At 41.8% G+C, this 23,421-nt stretch overlaps 1 long non-coding RNA gene across 1 annotated transcript; it reads right to left on the bottom strand.

Moving 5' to 3' along the window:
- Nucleotides 1–1,960: 1,960 nt before the first annotated feature.
- On the bottom strand, nucleotides 1,961–19,773 carry LOC120853054. Its single transcript, XR_005718701.1, has 3 exons — nucleotides 19,701–19,773; nucleotides 6,363–6,455; nucleotides 1,961–3,397 (listed from the first exon to the last, which is right to left on the bottom strand). It is a non-coding gene; the product is annotated as an uncharacterized LOC120853054 (long non-coding RNA).
- Nucleotides 19,774–23,421: the final 3,648 nt, after the last annotated feature.

Here is a 23,421-nt window from a genome sequence, read left to right on the forward strand (position 1 = left end):
CAATTGGAAAAGACCACTCGCCGTGAAATAATTTACAGGCACAGGTCAGTGTAAAGATGTCACAATAGGGTCTGGGTTACTGGTCTTGCTTTTTAATGCATTCATTTCAGGAAACTTTCTATGTACCTGAATGGCAGTAAGACCTCCAGACTGGGCAAAGTGAAGGCACAGAAGCAACCAGGTTCATGGGTTAAACTCTAGGGTTCTTGTTCTGTTCTGGAGGAGCATGCAGAGTCCTGCCTGTTTTTCAATTCGTTGCTGTGTGCAAGCTATATCTGTCCCAGGTCTAGAAGATGGAGGGAACCATCCGATACCAAGGAGGCCTGCTGACCAGAAAGACCCTATCATATCCTTGCAGGGATGTGACCAGAGTGCCAGAGAAGGTTTGAACTTGGAAACCAGACACACCTAGGTTCCCGTCTCCCTTGGCCTTAGTGAGCAGCTTGAATAACATCGCCTCTCTGAACTGTGATTCCTTTTCTGAATGGGGATGCTCATGTCACCTTGGCAGGTTGCTGTGAGAATTAGTCACATAGGCAAGTGCTTAACTCTGTGCCAAGCTCAGGAGAGACTATCACAAAATGCCAGTGATCCTTATCATTGTTCATCCTCCCAAGGAAGACTGTCAGAAAGTTTGCCATTGGAGTCACTCCTTTGAGATAAAGAACACTGTCTCAAGGACTCATTTTTTCTTTTCTTTGTTTTAAAATGAGACTATACACCTTGAAAGGGATTGCCAGATATAAAGTCAGCTCTGGTCACCAAAACCTTTGTGTGAGTTAATGTACCAGTTCCATTTTTTTCTGTAACAAAGACAGAGAGGGCAGTACTAGAGAAGTGAGTTAGTAGAAGGAGAAGGGTTGAAGTGGAAGAGGAGGATATGGAAAGGGGAGGTGGAATTGTGAGGGGAAAATATTATGTATGTTTGAGCTGTTTAATCACAAAGGTATAATAAATGGAACTCTAAGAAAAAAAATGAAAATAAAAACCTACCTGGTGGATATGGATTCAAATGTTCTTGAGCTTCAGTCCTGTAAAATGACAACTATTAAGAGTCTGATGACCACACATCCCTATTTTTCTAGAATGGCTTCATTTCAGTTACCCTGGTATCTCTCAGGGCTTGTTTGGGGGAAGGGGGAAGAGGTAGTATGTCATAAATTGTCTCCAGTGACAGCCCCATGTTATGACGGGAAAAGAAGGAAGGACACATGGCTTCAATAAGTATTTAATGAGCATCATCAGATACCTATCTTAAATGCCAAGTACCCCAAAAAGAAAGCCTTTTCTCCCACCTGTTTTCTCCACACTCCTTAGCAGATTGTCCAAGAAATCACCACACACAGCTGCTTTACCTGTAGCCATACCAGGGTGGGGTAGCTTGACGCAAGTTCCTGGTGTCTGGCTCTCTCTGGCCCTTTTCTAGAAAGATATGTGATGGTGAAATAGATTCTGAGTTGGATAAATTCCAGCCCCCTCACTCTACTTGCTGTGTGACTTGGATAACTTGTTTGACCTCTCCAAGCCTCACGTGTAGATGGGGAGACCACCATGTGCCTCATGGGATGATGTTGAGGGTTACAGGACATCTGTGTGAAAAGGTCCAGGTACACTGTGATTGCACATAGCAATCCCTTTTCTCTAGCTCAGGATCAAGCCTGATCTCCTTGTGAGGCATAAGGACTTTTTGCTGGAGGAGATTTACAATATGGATTTCAACGTTCTTGAGTCTGTTTTTATAATACCACATTTATTATTTTTTTCCTTGATCAATCATCTAGGTTTTCAAGGTGAGGCTTTATTTCATTTCTGCAGTCCAGTGGTTTGTCTAAAGTGTCATGAGGATTAGAAAATTATTTGTAAAACAACAGTATCTGGTACATAGCAAGTGTAGTGCTAAGTCGCTTCAGTCATGTTCAACTCTTTGCAACCCTATGGACCATAGCCTGCCAGGCTTCTCTGTCCAAGGGATTCTCCAGGCAAGAATACTGAAGTAGGTATAAATAAATTAAAATTTCAAAATCATGAATCCAATCGATTCTTATTTGTACCCTTTCTTCACCTGTCCACATAGTCCATGATCAATAAATGGCAGACATATATATATAATTTCTTACCTCTGTGCTTTTGCAAATGTGGTTCCCTTTGACTTGAGTGACTTTCTTTTTCTACTCAACCACCTGTCAAACTCCTATTCATACTTCAAAACTCAAATAAACAACTACTTCTTCCATAAAGATTCCTTTACATTTCTTCTCTTGTCACTATTTTTTCTGTGCTTCCTCCATAGTGTGCCCATCCTTCTATTACAGTTTGCCTTCTGGGCTATAGGTAATCTATTTTCCCTCTTCCTACAAGAGAAGGACTATGTACAGAATTTGTATCCCCAGTTTCTTGTATACTGCAGGGCACACTTGGTACTGCTCAAATATTTGTGGACTCAAAATTGAATTCATGTGACATACAGTAATTCCATGATTATTTCATAAACATGAACATTAGAATTTCAATATACATCTCATAGTAACACAGTAATTAATGGACAAAATGTTTCTTTCTTCTTTTTCTCTTTTTAAGAGGCCATGGTAATAAGATACAAGCAGATGTATGAAAGTGGAATGAAGGTGGGAAAAGGTGAGGAAGAGAGTGATGTGTACATTATAAAGAGCAATTTCCTACAAGTTAGGATCAATGAAACTTTCATTGACATCATCAGTGGTTATGCAGTAACAAATTTAAAATTCCTGTCTGAGTTTTAATTAAAAGAACCATTAAATGTCCCAAGTCAGTTGGCACATATGTACATTTTTTTCCATGGTTATAAAATTATCTGTCATGATGTTGAGCCCGAATCCAAGAGTGTTTGTAGGCTACAATGTTGACATCTTTCCTCATTAATCCAAGAACAAGAAGCTGTTCCATGTGAAAGCAAACAACAAGTAATGATTTTAACTCAAGATGCATGGATGCTTGCTAGGAACAGACAGGTAGATTATATACTCCCAAAGCAGCTGACCGACCACCACCGTCTCCTGAGCATCTATGATATGGCCAACGTAGAAGATACGGAGCCCGCAGTCCAGTGCTGCACCTTTTCACGGCGAGAAAAGTCTTCACAGAGAGGAGGTCTGAAGTCAGGAAGAAATGCTGGAGTTCAGAATGAAGAGGGAAAATCACCCCAGGCTAGCATGCTGCTTTTCATCCTCTTGTCCTGGAAACATCAACCAGCTCCCTTAGATCAGTTCTCTGCCTTCTTCTCTTCTGTCAAAGACAGTCATTTGCAGAGGTTAAGAGCTCAGATCCAGGAATTTCCTGGTAGTTAGGACTTCACACTTCTATTGCAGGGAGCATCTTTTTGAGCCCTGGTTGGGGAACTCAGATCCTGCAAGCCACGGAGCTGCCAAAAAAAGAAAGCTCAGATCCAGAGTCACCTTTCTCGGTTCAAATCCTAGCTCTCCCCCTCATTAGCTGTGTGACCATAAACACATTACTTCATCTCTGTGCCTCATCTCTTGAACAGGTATTGCTAAGAGAATAATACTTTTAGTGTAGTATCATTTTCAGATTGGAAAAAAAAACCTATATTCTTGTGTGAGAACAGAGAAAGAGTGGTAGGATACAAATTGTATGTTAACACTGAATATCTGTGAGTGGGGAAAATTGTTAATATTTTCTTTATTCACCTTGATATTATTTTAAAAATCCAATAAAATAACTAAAAAGAAAAGAATGGGAGATTGAGGAACTGATTTCCCTTCTGTTTCTAAAGAGGATTTTTGACTGATTCCAGGAAAAATAAATATATAAGTATAGTAAAATGAAGCTAGAGGTGATATTAGTACCAGGAATTTTCTACAATAAGCATATATCACTTTAATAATGAGGAAAAATTAAAACTAAAAATGAAGGAAAATTTTCTCCACCAAATGGTGCCACTCTCTAGTCTTGTGTTTGTTATTCTTAACATTTTATAAATTACAATAGTTGCATTCACTAAAGGAAATATGGAAAACTCTCAGCTGTGTCAAAGAAGGAAAAAAATATTTCATCCCTATTTACATCATCCAAAAGCAATTGCTTTTGGTATCAGAGTGTATTTGTTTTCTGACTTTTCCCCATGTATACACGTTTTTGATGATAATACTGTGAATATACACAGTAACTGCTGACTCCTGGTTTCTGGCCTGCTTGCTACAATACCAGCCAGCTAACATGGGAGGTAGCTTGTATAGAACATGCCTTCCAGGCAACAATTCTCTCAGTGTGTCCCAGTGACTGTGTGGAAGGAAAAGTATTGGATTGAGTGCAATAAAACCAAGGAAGAAACAACAAATCTGCAGTCTCCTGGCACATATGGATACCTTCTTTTCACGGTTAGAAATTGTCTGTCAAGATATTGATGGCTGTGCCTCTCTCATTCCTCTCACATTTACACATGGAATTTCTTATCATAAGGGAGGTGCCTCATTGTCAAAGCCACTGGGCAAAGGGAGTGCTCAGTGTAGCTGATATTTTTTAAAATTAATTTTTATTGATTATAGTTGCCTTATAATGTATTAGTATCTACTGCATAACAAAGCAAATCAGCTATACATATACATATATCCTCTCATTTTTGGATTTCCTATTTAGGTCACCACAAAGCACTAAGTAGACCACCCTGGGCTATACAGTAGGTTCTCATTAGTTACCTGTTTTATAGTGTGTACATGTTAATCCCAATTCATCAGCCCCAGTATAGCTGATATTGAAGCCAGAACCCTACTTTGCAACCTCCCATGATGTTCTTGGCCTCCTCACTCCCGGAGTCAAAAGTGTACAAATTATTCCAGCTTTGCCCACCTCTTCTTGATTTGTTTGTCTCTCCATAAAGTGCTATGGAAATTCACACTTTTTTATAGATTCCTTAACTTAATTCATTTTATATCTACTGACCTACTTCGATCTCTTTCCTTCCTCCAATACAGTCGATTCCTACTCTGAATCCTCTCTTTGATCAATGCCGTCCACACAGTGTTATCCTCCTTCTTGCTTCACTATGACAAAAGCATTTGCTGATCTTATTCATCATCTCAGTAATACCACTTACAGCGGTTATACATTTGATAGACTAAGTCATGGTTTACTCAAATATCCTCTAATTGGTTGAACACTTGTGTTGTTCCAACTCTCCACTGTTGGGAATGGAATTGTAAAAAATATTTTATAGCATGAAACTTTAAAAAATTTTTACTATTTATCCCCCTTTAGAACAGAGTCTAAAAAGTGAAGATGACGTTGATGTTTGATTTTCTTGGGAAAAAAGCTTTATCCTCCTTTAAAAATCAAGCATTTCTCAAACATATTCATGAATGTTCCAGGTTCTTCTGTAAGGGATGAGGAACAGAAATGCTTTTCTTTCAGTTAAATGATTTATTCTTTCCTTTCCCCCTTCTTTCTCCTCTTTACCTTACTTTCTTCTTAGAAAATCAAAACAAAACCCCAAAGCACAAACCTTAGGGGAGCACCATTAGTACTGTTCCTCCAATCATACAGTTATCGGCCAGTTATTTTACATCTTTACTGGATTGTTCCCTTTGGTGTAAGCAGGCCCCCCTGTCCATGGAATCCTTCAGGCAAGAATTCTGGAGTGGGTTGCCATTTCCTTCTCCAGGGGATCTTCCCAACCCAGGCATCGAACACAGGTCTCCTGCATTGTAGGCAGATTTCTTTCCCACCAGCACCACCAGAGAAGCTCATCAATCCCATCCAGTGCTAAAGGTTTTTGAATCCTTAAGCTTGTTTTTATTCTGCTTTGACCCAGCCCTCCTTTTTCAAGTGCACCCCTCTCTGCTTTCATAATTAGCAACTAAAAATGTTCAATTTGTTAGAACTAACTAAGCAAGCAAATACATAAATAGGAAAAGGTACTCTTAAGAAAGGCATTGGGCAAACACTTTGTCACACTCAAAGCATTTCCTACTTCTTGCTTCTTTACCTTTTCTACTTCTTCTACCTGGAAAGGTAAATCATGGTTACAAAAGATTTTCTGGAGAGCTGACAAGGCTGACCTTTATAGGGAATGGTATCTCCTTTTCTTTTGCAAACATACTCCTGTACCCTAAAAGGTTTAGGATTACATTTTCAGAATGGTCCTGCCTTTGGTAGTCTGAGATTTTGGGGCCAGGGAAATCATACCCCTTGCCCATTTTATAAGTCATGACAACAATAATAGTTCCTAATTGACAAGTATTTCATAATTAGAAAAATACTTCTACCTGTGTTCTACTATTTATTCTTCCATACAAGTGTATGCGTGAATTTGGTGGTATACAAGTGTTTCTTCTTACTTTATGAAGGAGACTGAGACTCTATAGAGTTACCTGCTTAAGACATGACAGCCAGGCCTCTTGGATTTGGATTCAATGACTCCAGATTCAGGGTTTTGTTTTGTCTTTTTTCTGGCATAGATTTACCTGGAAAACAACCAAATATACTTAAGTGAACTGAATAATATGGTATTTATGAACCTTAGAAATCTTAGGATATATGATATTCTAAATCAGAGAAATGTATAGTTCTTTCAAAGATTAATCAGAAAATCCTCTTGCTTTCCTCTATTCAAAATGAACCTACAGGGGACTTTTCTGGTGGTCCTGTGGTTAAGACTCCCTGCTTCCACAGCAGGGGTATGGGTCTGATCCCTGGTCAGGGAACTAAGATCCCTCATACTGTTCAGCATGGCCAAACATTTTTTTAAATTTTTTTAAAAAATTCTTTAAAAATGACTCTAGATAATAAGAAAGACAGGAATAATTCATATAATTTAACTTAAATACCTATTGAAAAGTCACTGTGTGCTACCATGTGTATATGGCTTCCCAGGCGGCTCAGTGGTAAAGAGTCCACCGGCCAATGCAGGAGATGCAAAAGACCGGGGTTCAATCCCTGGGTCAGGAAGATCCCCTGGAGAAGGAAATGGCAACCCACTCCAGTATTCTTGCCTGGGAAATCCCATGGACAGAGGAGCCTGGCGGGCTACAGTCCAAGGGGTGGCAAAGAGAGTTAGACGTGACTTAGCAACTGAAACAGCAATCATGTGTACATACAATAAAAAATTACTAACCTCTCCCAATCTGTTTGTGGATCTGTAAAATAGAAATAGTATTGCTTTCTTCCCCAAAGAGTAGTTATCTCAGTTTACAGATCCACAAACAGATTGGGAGAGGTTAGTCATTTGCCCGAGTCAGAGACAGAGGTAAGGAAGGGAGGCAGGGTCTTGACCTGGGTCTGTTCCACTCCACAGCTGGAGTTTACAGCATGGTTTTACACTGCCTCTCCAAATCTCTCACAACTGAAAACCAGATTTCAGGATGAGGTACAAGCTTGAAAATTCTCTGATTGGGGTGGTAGATGGGTTGGGATGTGGTATTAGGCACCATACTGCTCCCATCAAACCCCTGACTCCTTTCTCACTATTCCCATCAAGTTCCTTCAACCCCAGTAAAGATGAAACGGAAGACTGGAATCTTCAGGACAAGTAATTTTACTACTTTTTATCAACTCTGATAGTGAAAAATGTCTTCCTTACATTGAGCTAACCCCTAGCTCCTACTGGACTCCATCCACAGAACCTGGTTTTAGTTTTGAGGCTCCAGAGAAAAGGTCTAATGGTTCACGTAGCATGAAATTTGGAGACAATTACAGTGAGTCCTCTGAGTCTGCTCTCCTTTAGGATAAAAAACTAGTTTTTTCAGATATTTCTCCAATGACATAATGTCAACCTTACTGCCTTGGTGAATGTACTTGTTTTAAAGTGAACGTGATTCTCTAGATGTAGTCAGCCTAGAGAAGAACAGAGTTATTTCCTTCTCTTCTAAATGCTCTAGATCTGCCCAAGAGACCACTAGGCTTTCTTGCCCTGATACTGTTAGGTTCTATTCAGTTCATAATGTTCAAAGCCCCTGAATCCATATCAGACAACATGCTGATAAGTCATGTGTTGCCAGTCTGTGCTTGTGCAAATGCCTTTTTTTTTTTTTTAGTTTTTATTAGAATATAGTTGCCTTATAATGTTGCATTAGTTTCTGCTGTACAGTAAAATGAATCAGTTATACATATGCATATATCCTATCTTTCTTAGATTTCCTTCCCATTTATTACCACAAAGCACTGAGTTCCCTGTGCTATAGGGGAGGTTCTCATTAGTTTGTTTTATACATAGTAGAAGGCAATGGCACCCCACTCCAGTACTCTTGCCTGGAAAATCCCATGGATGGAGGAGCCTGATAGGCTGCAGTCCATGGCGTCGCTAGGAATGGGACACGACTGAGCGGCTTCCCTCTCACTTTTCACGTTCATGCATTGGAGAAGGCAATGGCAACCCACTCCAGTGTTCTTGCCTGCAGAATCCCAGGGGCGGGGGAGCCTGGTGGGCTGCCGTCTCTAGGGTCGCACAGAGTCGGACACGACTGAAGTGACTTAGCAGCAGCAGTAGCAGTGTATATATGTCAGTCCCAATCTCCCAATTCAGCAAATGTCTTTTTCTGATCAAATGCAAACATAAACTTCTACTTCTTATATTACTGTATCATCTGTTTAAGTAGATTTGGTTCCCAAATCTAAACTGTTAAGATTCTAAGCGAGTTTTATTCAAGTCATTATAGAAAAATCAAATCCAGCCTTTAAAATAGCCACACTAAGGTCTCTAGAATTAATGAGTCATAGTTTATCTAGTATCCCCTTATTGACAGACTAAAGACATTTGTCTAGTTGCTAATTTGTTTGGTGACTGTAAGCAACACTACAAGAAATATGTCCATACTTACATATATATCTTCACATAATGGTGTTTCATTTCTAAAAAATAGTCTCAGAAGCAGCATTGCTGGGTCAAAGGGTGTGTGCTGCTGTAGGATTTTACTGAAAATTTGTAACTGTTCAGTTATGCTGTCAATATATGGGGTAGTGAGAAGAGTTAGAAATAAGGGAAAAAGTAGGACAGTGAAATCGAGCTAGGAGTGAAAGAAGTCTTTGAGGTTTTATATAGTGCACATGTATTGCTTGACAAGCAGGAAAAAAAGGTTAAAGAAACTAAATGAAAATTTTCCTCATAAAGCTTTTTGTTAATAAGCCTGCCTCAACAATCAACTCTTCCTCTGCACTCCTGAAGTATTTATTGTTTGCAACACTCACAATCTGTTCCACTTATGAGGCAATTAATCATACAGGACCTGCCCACCAACCCTTCTATTGTCACAGTGAGCTGTCGTTCAAGAGCTTCATTGCCATTCACACCTTCAAGACAAAAGAGCTCAGACTTGGAATCCAACTCACCAGGGCTCAAATTCCAGCCATTTACCTATTTTCCAAGTGTGTAACTTTGAGACATTACTTAGAAGCTCTAAGTTTCAGCTTCTGCATCTGTAAAATGGGTCTGATGTTGCTTTCCTTGCACATTTCCCTTGTTTTCAGAATTAATAACAAAATGGACATAAAGCCCCTGGAAGAGCTTTCAGCACATACTACTATTGGGTAGTTAATGATTGTACATACTCCGACCACAGAGTCACAGCCAGCATTAACTGAGTGGTTCTGTACTGGGTATTTTGCAAAGTACTTTGTGTGCCCTGTCTTATTGAAAACTAAACTGTAACTCATGCACGTAGCCACTCAAGACATTAAGAATAAGGTAAGCACTATTATGACCTCTGGGTTTCCCTGGTGGCTCAGACAATAAAGAATCTGCCAGCAATGCTGGAGACCCGGATTTGATCCCTGGGTTGGGAAGATCCCTTGGAGGAGGGCATGGCAACCCACTCCAGTACTCTTACCTGGAGAATCCTCATGGACAGAGGAGCCTGGCGGGGTACACTCCATAGGGTCGTAAAGAGTCGGACATGACTGAGCAACTAAAGCACAGCACACCTTATGACCTCTACTTTATACATGAGAAAATAAGAATCAGAAAGGTAAAGTTTAACTTGTCTAAGGTCACAGACCTAGCAAATATCAGAATGGGGCTGAAATCCAGTTCTAGCTATAAAATCTTCATCCAATAAATGGCAATTATCATAATTATTAACAATATCCTTGACTGCCTTAATTAACACAGCTTAAGCGACGAGCCTTAATGGAACCTCAGTAATGGAAGGATGGAACTCAGTAATGGAACTTAATGGAAGGATGGGTGAGTGAAGGGGACCAGTTCAGTTCAGTCACTCAGTCATGTCCGACTCTTTGCAACCACATGGGTCCCAGCACGCCAGGCTTCCCTGTCCATCACCAACTTTGGAACTTGCTCCAACTCATGTCCATTGAGTCTGGGATGCCATCTAACCATCTCATCTTCTGTTGTCCCCTTCTCCTCCTGCCTTCAATCTTTCCCAGCATCAGGGTCTTTTCCAATGGGTCAGTTTTTCACATCAGGTGGCCAAAGTATTGGAGTTTTGGCTTCAGTCCCTCCAATGAATATTCAGGACTGATTTCCTTTAGGATGGACTGGTTGGATACCTTGCAGTCCGAGGGCCTCTCAAGAGTCTTCTCCAACACCACAGTTCAAAAGCATCAATTCTTTGGCACTCAGCTTTCTTTATAGTCCAACTCTCACATCCATAAATGACTACTGGAAAAACCATAGCCTTGACTAGAGGGACCTTTGTTGACAAAGTAATGTCTTAATATGCTGTCTAGGTTGGTCATAGCTTTTCTTCCAAGGAGCAAGTGTCTTTTAATTTCGTGGCTGCTGTGGGGAGCCAGCGTGAGGAGTTCCGTCCATGGCAAAGGTCATGAGGAAGGAGGCTCAGCATTACGCAAAGGCGGGATTGAGCCTCAGGAGACCCCCTGTTCCCAAGCATCTACCCCCAAAACCAGAGTCTGCCTACTTTACTGGTATATGCTCTTACCTACACCTCTGAATTTACGGGGGGCTGACCCCCACCATCTCTTTCGGAGAAGGAATTAACTTACAGCTCCAAGTTAATAAAAATTCCTGGGCGTGACAAGAGTGTTTCAACTTACAAACTCCTCTGAAGTTTCTCTAGGCTGCCTGAGCAGGTTCGTCTGGCCACATGTGATTGTTTACAGCCTCCCAACTGTGAGAGGCATGAGATGCTTTAAAACTTTCTAAATACAGACTCTTTTGAGAAGTTAGAAAATTATTAGTATAGTATAGTGGGTTGATTAGAAATTATATTGGTGAAGGGTTTTTCATTTGTTGAGCCAATATTTGCTGCTAAATCTCCATATTCCCTGCCCTTATAATGAATATAACTAGCATATGGGAGAAATAAGTATTAACCTTTGATATTAATCATGTTAAACCTTAGGCTAAGTAAATTCCTTTTCTTGATTATAACCCCCTGCACCCTCACCCTATAGGAATGCAACTTTATCTGGTGCCTTCGGAGGGTGGTGCCTGGTTTAAGAAAAACTCACCCCTGGAAAAAATAAGTTTTCTGGCTGACTGACCGTTATCAGAAAGGGCCATAAAATGTCAGCAGGCCTCATGGCCAGAAGACAAGGGTCAGGTCTGCTGACCCCACATGACTCTGTATTCATCCCTATGTATAACAAAAAGTATATAAGCAAACCTGAAAATAAAGAAAATGGATCTGGAAAGACTGATTCCCCCATGTCATTCTTTCTTTCCACTTCTGGCTGAATTCCCGACTGAAGTGTGGGTACTCGCCAAGCCTGCTAATTTTGCCTGGGCTTCTAAGATCTGACCGGGGAGGCCTCAGTGTCTCCTCTCCTTCAGGAGAATGGAAAGACGCCTGTGGCCTATGTAGGTGGTGCAAACTCCTTGTCTTGGAGTTTTATTGGTATTCTACGTAACCCAAGTTATTCAGCCTCTTTTTCTCCACTAATATTTCCTACTACACTATCCTTTTCTAATCTCTCTTTATATTTCTAATTAAATAGCTTTCTCCTAGGATGCCGACTCTGTCTCCCCTTCAAATTACCCTGGATCCCCCGGGGCTGGACCCCGGCAGGCTGCGGTCACCATCTGCAGTGATTTCGGAGCCCCCAAGAGTAAAGTCTCTCTGTTTCTATTGTTTCCCCATCTATTTGCCATGAGTGAGGGGGATAACCTTGTTTAGGTTTTAGTCAGCCCCCACATTGCAAAGGGCTAGCACAGTCTAGGCAGGGCATTATACTCCTCCAGAGTCTAGGTATGGAGTGGACTCTGTACCACCAGAAAGTGGCAGTGTGGAGGGACCTGGTGAGATCTGAAGGACCAGAAATGGGGTTGGTGAGATGGCCCAGTCTCTAGGGAGAGGGGATTGGGAAGACTTCAGTTCTAGTCATGATGGGATTTTCATCCCACGGACTCAGGGATCAAATCAGAAGCAGTGTGAAAACTAAGTGGTGATGACATGGCCATGGTGGGGGCTGGAGAGGACTCTGGATCCATGGTACCAACATCCTGCCAAGGGCTTTGGCATAGGAAAGCCAATAGCTCCCAGGCCTCCGTGCCTGCTGCCAGGGGAAATAGGAGTGGAAGGAACCTTTGTTCACCTGGCCCATTCAGTCTCCATCAAACTCAGCCATGATTAATTAGCTCCAGAGAATACACCGATATCCCAAGCTTTGGAGACTTCACCCTGTGTTTTGTGTTCAGATAGAAGCTTTTGCCTCTTAAAACCTTCCTCTAGCTCTTGATTCAAAAGAATACATTAAAAAAAATACATCAATTAAAAGTTAACACCAAGCAACATGTCCCATATCCCACGTGAACAGCAATACTAGACTCTTAGGTGCTCATCAACAGCAGCTCTGCCTATGATCCTGCACCAGTTTCAGCACCTTCCTGATCTCACGCTCGCTGGCTCTTTCCTCCTAAAGCTCAGAAAACTGTAGTGTGTGAGCCTCAGTGTGCGTCTCTCTGTAAAGCACCCACTTACGTAACTCGTCCAACCACTATCTCAAAATATGTCAGCACAGTTGGCTTGACAGTGTTTTTTAGATTTAAAATTTACACTCGGCACTTCAAAAGACTGCCAGTAAGCCTGTTGACACTTCCAATGTAAAAGCTCAGAAATTTTAATAAGCACTAGACGACACTCACAAATCAAAAGCGTTCCTTTGAATCCCTTGCTGCAGGGATTCGGGAAGAGTAATTAGAAAAATTGAGATAACACCTCCCTAAATTAAACCAATCCTGCCCTCTCCAGAGGTTTTCATCAAATGCAGGGGAAGGAGTACCGGTTTAGGACCTAGAAGAGCTGGAATTCTTTCCTGGCACTTGCTGGCCATGTGACTTAGGGTAACTGGGCTTATCTTTCTGAGCCTCTGTTTCCTTACTTGTAAAAGAGGGGAATTCAAAACCTCATGGAAAGGTTGGGAGGATCTAATGGGATGATGTTCTTGAAAGCTGCTGTAGCCTCGTAGCTGAGGCCCTGCTCTTCCTTCTCCTTTGAGAGTCATTGTGCATTGATTCACTTTCAAGGTAGGGACATTTGTCACCACATTTGAATGGGCAGCTTGGGAGAAGAAGACTCAGAACTAGTATTCTGACCTTACTGAGTTGTCTGGGAAAGCCACCTTTATCTCTGCATCTTATGACCTGATCTAAGAGAAATGGGGTTTGACCAGATGTTCACAAATGTCTCCTCTCCATCTGTGATTTGAGGTTTCACCTTTTCACTCAGCATCCCCCCCTTCATGAATTATCTGGAGCAGTGACAAGACAGAAGCTCATTTTTTTCTGCCCTGGCAGATGAGCCATCTCACTGGTAGGTTCTGACTTGTCTGTGTTTCTGTCCTGTTCTATGCTGTGATAGCATTTAATTCTCAAAAGTACCTTGTGAGTGTGGTTGGGCAGATATTACTGTCTGGCATCATTTTATAAATGATGCAAGGGAGGAACCAAGTGGGTGGAGAGATCTGCCTAGAGCACACGGGTAGTTGGAGAAGTTTCCTGGACCACTGGAGGGAGTGACTGTGAAGGGAATCAGTGGACACAGAAAGCCCCGTCTTACCACTGCCTTGAGTCCACTTTTGACAGAGTCATCATCATCTCTGGCCTGGGGTAGCTTCATCCCCAATCTGCCTACTTGTACACTTACCCCACAGTCTCTTCTCACTAGAAGCAAAGTGATGCTTTAAAAATATGTTAGTTCGTGTTCCTCCTCTGCCCAGATCACCTCCAAAAGGGCTCCCATCTCACTCAGTGGTCACTCCTTATCCTAGTTCCCATGTATCCACCTCTCAACCTCTCTTCCTCCTGCACTCAGCTGCCTCATTTACTCTACTCTGAATCCATTCATCTCCTTATTGGTCCTTGCAAATGTCAAGCGCCTGCAGGACCTTTGCACTGCAATTCCTTCAGCCCAAAACATCCTCCCCCAGACACCTGCATGGTCTTTCCCCACTTCCTTCAACCCTCTGCTCAATATCATTGAATCAGAAAGGTTTTTCCTGGCTGCTTGTACAAAGTTATACTCTTAATTATTTCTACCTGCTGGTATCTTTTTGACCTGCCAGCAGACATAATTTACTTTTAAAATTCTTACTGCTTATTGTCTATTTTCTGTTCTAGAATGTATATTCCCTGAGGGCAGGGGTGTTTGCTTGCTGATACACCGGATGTGCTTAGAACTGTTCTGGTACATAGAAAGTATAGGAGATTTACTTGCTGAATGGGTGAATAAACCAAAACCAGGTCAACAAATATGGCCAGAGAAAAATATTCATGAACGAATCATGAAAATTACTCATTTCTAAAATAACAAAAGAATTGGCTATGAGAAAAGAAGAATGTTCTCATAGCTGCAGGATGGGGCTTTCTTCTCTCCCCAAAGAGCTTTATGCAGGAGGAAGAATTTTTCATCACCATATCGAATTAAAACAGGATTGCATTCAGAACAGATGAGGGCTCTGAGAAGCTAGGGTCTTTCACCTCCCCGCATATCTCTGTACTTCCGCACATCCTTTTCCCTGGGCCTTCAATGCCCCCTCCTCTTTCATCTTCAGCCCCCAACCCAGTGAAGCCTCCAAGAGGCCTCCTCTAACCTGTCTTTTCCTGAGCCCTCAGGCTGAATTAGCTGGTTTCCTACCTGTACTTGTGAACTTTTGTTAAAGCTATTGGTGTCACAAGTCTTTTTTCCTCCAGAAAATATGGCTGCTAGGGTCACACTTCCAGTGCTTGAACCAGGACAGTTCTGGGCAAATCAGGACAGTTGGTCACCCTAAGGGTGAGCTCTCTAAAGGATCCTGATCACTTTACTTTGTTTTTCCAGAGTCTAAATAAGACCCAAAGCCTGGAAGTTAAGTGGAAAATGTGAAGATGTGTGCACCAGTCTTTAGGAACTAGACTGTGTTCTCTCTGAGACTTCTGAAGATGAACTCTGCATAGCCCAGGACAAAGTGAGAAATATTAGCACACACAAATCCTATTAGAAACAGAAGGTCCTTTTATGCTTGCTGTGCATGCAGAAGGGCACAGTCTTAAAATATGCAAACCGAATACCCAGGTGGTTCTCAGCCTTCAGTGTCTTGCAGCACTGGAGACTGTGCTGGACTTGCAGAATTTCAGGCCCTACCTTAACCCTGCCAAATCAGAACCTGGGGCTTAAGAAAATCCCCGATTCATCTACACAGTAAAGACTGAGAAGCACTGCTTCAGGGGACATCAGAAACACCCAACGTCAACATGTACTTTGCCAGCTGCATCCCTGAAAATGCTGATTTGGTAGACAATTTTGATACTAGCAAAGGTCGAGAACTGCTGGCAATGTCTTTGTCCCATTGCTCTTGTTTTTCAAAATATGGTATTAGGACCACCGGTACCTGGTACTTGCAACAAGGACAGATTTCTAAGTAATACCTGAGAATGTGGAATCAGAATCTTGCAGGTAGCGAAAGGCCCTGAAATCAGTATTTTCAATAAATTTCCCCGGGACTTGCCTAGAGGTAGAGTGGTTAAGACTTCATCTTCCGATGCAGGCAATGCAGGTTTGATCTCTGGTGGAGGAGCTACAATCCCACATGCCTTGCTATGCCAGTACCATCAGACATGCTCAAGGATTAGTTTTCAGGATCAAATTTTGGAATCTTTACCCAAATCAAATTCAAGAATGGCACTCAGATTCATCATGTGAGGAGGCAAAATGTATCTTTCTATCACTGCTTAGAAGATTCACAATGACAGAACGAGAAAGTAAAACAGTAACATTTTTCTGATGTAACCCATGCTCTTTCTGCCATCCCACAGGAGAAAGATTTAACAGGAAAAGATAGGTTGCAATACCAGTTTCACTGGGATTGAGCTGTGTGGCCTTAGGTAATTCAAACAACCTCTCTCGACCAGTTTTGTCAGCTATAAAATGGGTAATAATGCCTATTCTGCATGAGTGTTATCAGGATGAAAAGTCATAGGATATGCATTTTGAAATTTATGACATGCGAGACAAATGTGATTTACACTACTTAACTAAGTAACACTACTACTGTTACTACTACTACTACTATTCTAATAATCACAATGGAAATAAACATCAGGGTATTAAATTGAGAGGGGGAGACATAACGAAATGGAAATTCTTTCCCCATGATGTTTCCTTCATCCAGGTCTTGGAAAAACAAATGAAATTGTCTCTCTTGTCCATGATTTGATTTAGGAAAATGACAACAGACATTACTGAAGTTCTACCTCATTGACGAAATGAGTTCACATCTATTACATTATTTCATTAATTCACACAATATTTCCAAGGTCGCCCTCTGTGCCGGGCCCTGCACTTAAAACTGGTAAGAGCCTTTAATCATGAAACATCTCCTTGGTGAAGAGGACACTTCATGGCAAATCTCTGCCAGGCACAGGCAGGTGACACGCAGGGGCTTGCCTGAATTCCTAAACTTGAATCATACAGTACAATCATTTCACTAAAAAGGGTATTTTTTACAAGGGGATAGTCCTGGTTTCCAACCTTCACCCCCATCTTCTGACCATGGGCCACATCTCATGTTAAAACTATAGACAGCATCATTTTTCATCATTTATTTGCGATTTTACATATTTTTTCAAATCTAGTTTGGTATTTGGTGTCTGCCTCTCTCTCAGAACCAAGATGCAGATACAGGCTCTAAGACGAACTTAGCAATTTAGTTCAACCAACATTTATCGAGTGCCCTTGAATGTGAGGCGTGATGAAACTCTACGATCTTTGCCACATGGGTCAACCACTGAGGCCATACATGCAGAGTGCAGCCATGCAGGTGCTCTGAAGCCCAGCGGAGCAAAAGAGGCTCCTTTCATGTGGATAATATACAACCTAAAGGAAAACTTCAGCCTGTGTTATCACAGGTCTTTCTGTTCTGCTGGGCCATGCGTGCCGAGGAACACAGAAATCTCTTTTATTTTAATTGTGAGACATTCCAGCTAAAAAACATCCTTGTGGCTGGCGTGTTTAATTGAGCTCCTGAGAGGCTGTGTCGGTGAGACTTCGGGATGAATCGCCTGCAGTCCCATTGGTCTCACCAAGAACCCATTGATGTTTCATAAATCCAAGTCGGTACAAATCTAATTGAGTTACCATGCTGAATTAGCTCACATCTAAATGGCATTCATGTCTACAAATGGAATAATTAGAGTCTAGAAAATGGGATATATCAAGTGGCATCCCAAGTGACAACAGAGAGGCATTTGTATTCATTCAATCAACTGCTTGAAGAAAAAAAAAAGCTGCTGCAAGGCTTGACTTGGGCTGGATGATTATATGCAGTGTTTGGGCGCTTGATGTCTCTTCTTTTTTATATTTATATTTACCTGCAAAAGGCCCCTTTATTCATTCTTCAGATATGTGAGAAAGGAATATCAGATGTGAAGTTATTTTTAACCACCTGGCTTAAAAAAGAGAGGGATAGTCCCATTTCAGCCTACAGATCTGTTTGTTTCCAACAATTTCAAGTGGCTTCCTATTTCTTTCCTTTTGAGCTTTCTTTTTCTTCTTCTGCATTTGCTTTGAAGAACCCTGATTAAGATGAATCCACACCCTGGGATGCAGGGAGAGAGGCAAGTGGACTCAAATGTGAATGCCAGACCATCTTCTATTTGAAAAGGGCCAAAATATCTAATTATAAAAAAATAGAGTTCATATCTTGTCCAGAAAGGACCTCATTAAATGGTTTTATTTCCAAGTTATTTTCATTGTGAAATTTTAGGATATTTGAATTTAATGCTTCCTCGATTAATAGTTCAACTCAACAAATATTCCGAACAGGAAGAAGGCATTTTGACTATACAAGCTAATGGCCGCCATCTAATACACACTGTAGCCTTCAATCTAATTTACATGCTTAGTTTATTTATTACCCCAATTAAGTTTTGCAAATAGTTTGCAATGAGGTCCCCATGACCTCATAACTCACAATTACTCTTGGGATCTCCTGCCCACTTTGGCACATTTTGAATAATACTGCAATATCTTCCAGGAAAGGGTTGCACTTAAAAAAATGATGGCTGGTGATTGTATCTTGTCCATAAAAGACAGGATCTGAAAAGTGTCTTTGGTCTGCTATTTGGTGAGTAGTTTACACACCTCACTATTTGGAATTGGCCACTGATTTTCTCATCACCAGACCTCCCTCTCTTGTCAAGCCTGTGGCTGCTTCACTATCAGAATAATTTGCTCATTAAGATTTTGAACCAGTAAAATCCAAACCAAGTCTGTAGACTAGTTCATAACACTGTGCCAATGTTACTTTCTTAGTTTTGACAAATGAACCATGGTTATGTAAGATGTTAACATTAGGGAAAGCTGGGTATATCTTGGCCACTTTTCTGTAGACAGAAAATTACTTCAAAATAAATAGTTTTTAAAAAAGCTTTCTATTTGTAATCTAAAAGTCTAGTAATATCTTTATAAGTGCCCACTATTAAAGTCCACTCAAGGGAATTTCCTGGAGGTCCAGTGGCTTGGACTCAGCGCTGTCAGTGTTGTGGGCCTGGGTTCCATCCCTGAGTGGGGACTGAGATCCTGCAAGCTGCTCACTGAGCAACTTCCCCTCCCCTCCCCAACAAAAGGCCCACTCAAGAGTGGGTCAACATGAGTCTAAAGCCTGCGGGTGGTTTCGGTGCATAATTTGTGCATGCGTGTGAGGGAGCTAGGTAATGGGGGACAGAGGGGCCCTGGGTTCTGCTGGTGCATGCCCTGGCTTTGATATACACCTCATTATCGATGAGGAAATTGGGGTACAAGCCACTGAATCTTTATGTACCCCAATTTCCTCAATAGTGCCACCAACTGGGGTTCAGACAGGAATAAATGTGAAAATAATGACTATGCCTTAGGACACTAAACAGTTGTACAGATTTTTATTGAACGCCTCTGAGGAGGCTTCCCAGGCAGCTCAGATAGTAAAGAGTCCAATACAATGTGGGATACCTGGCTTTTATCCCTGGGTTGGGAAGATCCCCTGGAGGAGGGCATGGCAACCCACTCCAGTATTTTTGCCTGGAGAATTCCATGGACAGAGGAGCCTGGTGGTCCACAGACCACGGGACTGCAAAGAGTTGGACACGACTGAGTGCCTAAATACATATGAGGAGGTGAGTGGGAAGGGCAATATAGAACTATGGTGTGAACAGTACCCTAAGATATTACAGAAATCATGGAAAGAGTCTTTGGTGTTAACTCACTAAATCTACCTTTACGGAGGAGAAACATGGAGTGAAGAAAATGACCCATTCAGGGGTCACTGTCAGAAATGGAACTCACCCCTTCTGCTTCCCCAGACTGTGCTCTTCCTTCTGGGCTGCACTTCCCAATGTTGTGTTCAGGACTGGCCCTGACAAACGTCAAGCAAAATGATCTGCTGAGTGTTTTCTTTCCCTTTCCAGTTTTGATTTGAAAAGTTCCCCCTCCACACTTACAAGATGTTATTAGTATGTAATCACAAGGACTTTCCAAACTAAAAGGCTTGCCTGTTAAGGATCAGTTCAGTTCAGCTCAGTTCTGTTGCTCAATCATGTCTGACTCTCTTGTGATTTCATGGACTGCAGTATGCCAGGCTTCCCTGTCCATCACCAACTCCCAGAACTTACTCAAACTCATGTCCATCGAGTCGAGGTGGCATCGCCTGTTAAGCATGGCCCAGTTATTAATGCAGAGAAAATGTGTTAAAGTAAATGGAATCAAAGGACTGCATAGAATTGGGAATTCCAGTGGAGTGATAATATCCAGTTATGTGAAACGTCTCTACACACCTTTTGTACAACAGCTGAGACACCCGGAAATCTAAGCTCATTTAACAGAATCCCCTCCTTGTTTTTCCATTTTCCTTGCAGCATCACTCTCCTCACTGTTCTCCAGATACCAAATCTTGGAGTCACTTTTGTTTTTCTCTGTCACTGTCTTAAGTTAATGTCTTACCAAAGCTCCTCTTGGGAACAGAATCTAAGTCTGACTCATTTTCACAAACTCCCCAGCATCTTACAGGATGCCTGATGCCTCTCTCTTATCAGGTGTTCAAGACTGTTTCACGAACATGTTGTGGGAAAGCTCTTATGTGAAATCTTTCAAAAGCTCATGTCAGAATTCCTCAAGTTCCCAAAGAAAGAGGCTTTCTCTTTGCTTCTTTCCGTATTTGAAACCATACAATATTAAAATATAAATTAATCCCTTTCACTGAAAGTTGGGCCAATGCATTGATTATCCTATGTAAATCAGATCCCCAAAGAATATTCAGAAGAGCATCCCTCCAACTGCCAGGTTAAAGGAGACTTCATTCTTTAATGTTAAATACTTCCACTCTAGGTTACTATACAGTTCACTAATAGGTTACAAGTCTCCTTGTATTTTAATCTATGGATACACCCATTTCTCTCCAATTTACATTGTGTTATTTGCCTGTTTTGTGTTAACATCCTATACTAGTGACTCAATACCTGAGTGTTTACTTTTTGAAATAATCATATAATCAAATGCAAGTTGGCTTAACATTTTGAATGCCGCCCCCCGCAAAAGTTCACAGGTATGGAAAAGTAACTTGATTGAAATCTTAAGTAGGCTTGTTATTAAATAACTCCAAACTGGGGCAGTAAAGGTGACAGTCTGTAACTAGTTGAGATAAATTTATCCTTCACCTGAAATTTTTGCAGCAGAGGACTGACACGGGATCTCAGTCTACTCAGCTTTCATGAGAAAAGTTTTCCCAGGAATTGAGTCAATAAGAAGCTTTGGGGAAAAGTTTTTCAACACTCCAATATTCTTGTCTGGAAAATCCCATGGACAGAGGAGCCCAGTGGGCTACAGTCCCTAGGGTCTCAAAGAGTAGGACATGACTGAGCATGCCCACATGCATCTTGGCTAAGGATCGTCTTGGCTGACTCTAAGAGAATTCTGGTATGGTTCTGTGTATCTACAAAGCCTTGGATGCATTTACTGAGGTCATTTAGTTGTCTGAGAAAGAGAAATGGAATCAGTAGGAAAGATAAAAGTCCCAATGCTCATCCAGTACAAACACAGAAAGAGACAAAATTTTGTGTTGCTTTTAGCTAAACCTAACAGAGATCCTTCTCCAGTATTCTTGCCTGAACAATCCCAGGGACAGAGGAGCCTAGTGGGCTGCCGTCTATGGGGTCGCACAGAGTCGGACACGACTGAAGCGACTTAGCAGCAGCAGTAGCAACAGAGATCCTATCTCAAATGGCTTAATAAAAAAGGAAATCCTTTACTGATGAGGAAGTTCTGAGTGGAGTAGCTCCACCAGCAGCTCGGGGTTGTAATGAAAAACTGGCTCCTCTCCATCTTTTCCCTCTGCTAATAGCAGCAGGTCAGCTTTGCCCTCATATTGGCTCCCTTCCTGGACCAGCAGATACAGAATCATTTCTGCAGGAAGAAGTGGGCCAGTTCTTCCTCATGTCTCTTTGAAAGACAAGGCATCATTTCTGAAAGCCCAAAGCAGATTTCCACTAGGTTGGTAGTGGCTAGAACTCAGCCACATGCCTTCCTCTCAACTAATCACTGGCAATGGAAATGACATTACAAAGCTCGGGTTAGCTTAAACAGGGTTTATCCTTGAACTGTGGTCACATTCCCTGAGAAGCAGACACCTAAATAAACTTGAGTTTATGTCTGCAAGGAAGACAAGAGGAATAGACATTGGTGAGTAACTCCACAAAGCAAACACACACTCTGTAAAATGACATGGGAATCACATCTCCACAGCTGGACACTTCTCATGCCACAACATCTGTTAGACATATGCAGAGAAATCTGTAATTCCAATACCCTAAGGGATGCCCTTTTAATAAGAGATAGAAAAGGGGAGATGAAATTACACTAGGAAGGACTTTCCTGGTGGTCCAGCGGTTAAGAATCCACCTGCTAATGCAGGGGACATGGGTTTGATCCCTGGCCCAGGAAGATTCCACATGCCACAAGGTGACTAGCACTGAGTATCAAAACTACCGAGCCTGTGCTCTAGAATTGGAGAGCCACAACTATTGAGCCCACGTGCTGCAACTACAGAAGCCTGCACACCTAGAGCCTTTGCTCTACAACAAGAGAAGCCTCCACAGTGAGAAGCTGGGGCACTGCATCTAGAGAAAGGCCGAGCAGCCACGAAGACCCAGCGTAGCCAAAAATACTTAAATAAATAAACTGCACTGGAAAAGTTCTCCACCCCCTGCCTTCACATGTGAATCATTAAAAGTACTTTTACTTGTGGGATCATACACAGAGATGACAAATAGGAAACTGCTTCTCCGAGGGCTTGTCTATACATAATGTGTGACTAGCCGTGGCAGCTAACAAGGAGTCTGGGTTTAGGAAGTTCCAAAATTCAGTCAAGGTATCTGGGATGCATTTCTTAAAGCTGGACCAGAGATGGGGTTATAATTCTATACGCTCAGTCGCTAAGTCCCATCTGACTCTTCATGACCCCATGGACTATAGGAAAGTGGAAAAAAAAAAAAAAAGGAAAGTGAAAGTGTTAGTCACTCAATTCTTTACAACCCCATGGTCAGTAGGCCTCCAAGCTCCTCTGTCCATGGGATTCTCCAGGCAAGAACACTGGAGTGGGTTGCCATTTCCAACTCTATATAATTCCCTAAGTCATACCAAATCAATATCATAGCATTCTGTTAGGAGGAAGAGGGATATAGAGAGGGGATTAGGAAAACCATAGGACATTTTAAAAAGAAGGATCCTGGAGGGACAGTGCCCATCCATGGAAGGCAGAGGGAAGCCCTCCTTGGTGAGGTAAGAGTACCTCCTACTCAGCACTCAGAATGCTCAGAAGTTCTCTTTGACATTAGCAGCTCCTCATAAGCGAGACTCTCTTAGCTTTTCCTACAGGGATGGATGCTCCGGACAGATGTGTGTGTGTGTGTAGTCTGACCTCTAGGCAACTAATTAAACTTTTTTGCTGTGTCCTCACCTCCAGTTTCATGTGTTGAAATCCAAACCCTCAAGGTGACGGTATTAGGAGGTGGGG

Source organism: Oryx dammah, unplaced genomic scaffold (genome assembly GCF_014754425.2).
Source record: "Oryx dammah isolate SB20612 unplaced genomic scaffold, SCBI_Odam_1.1 HiC_scaffold_26, whole genome shotgun sequence".
Taxonomy (NCBI): Eukaryota; Metazoa; Chordata; class Mammalia; order Artiodactyla; family Bovidae; genus Oryx; species Oryx dammah.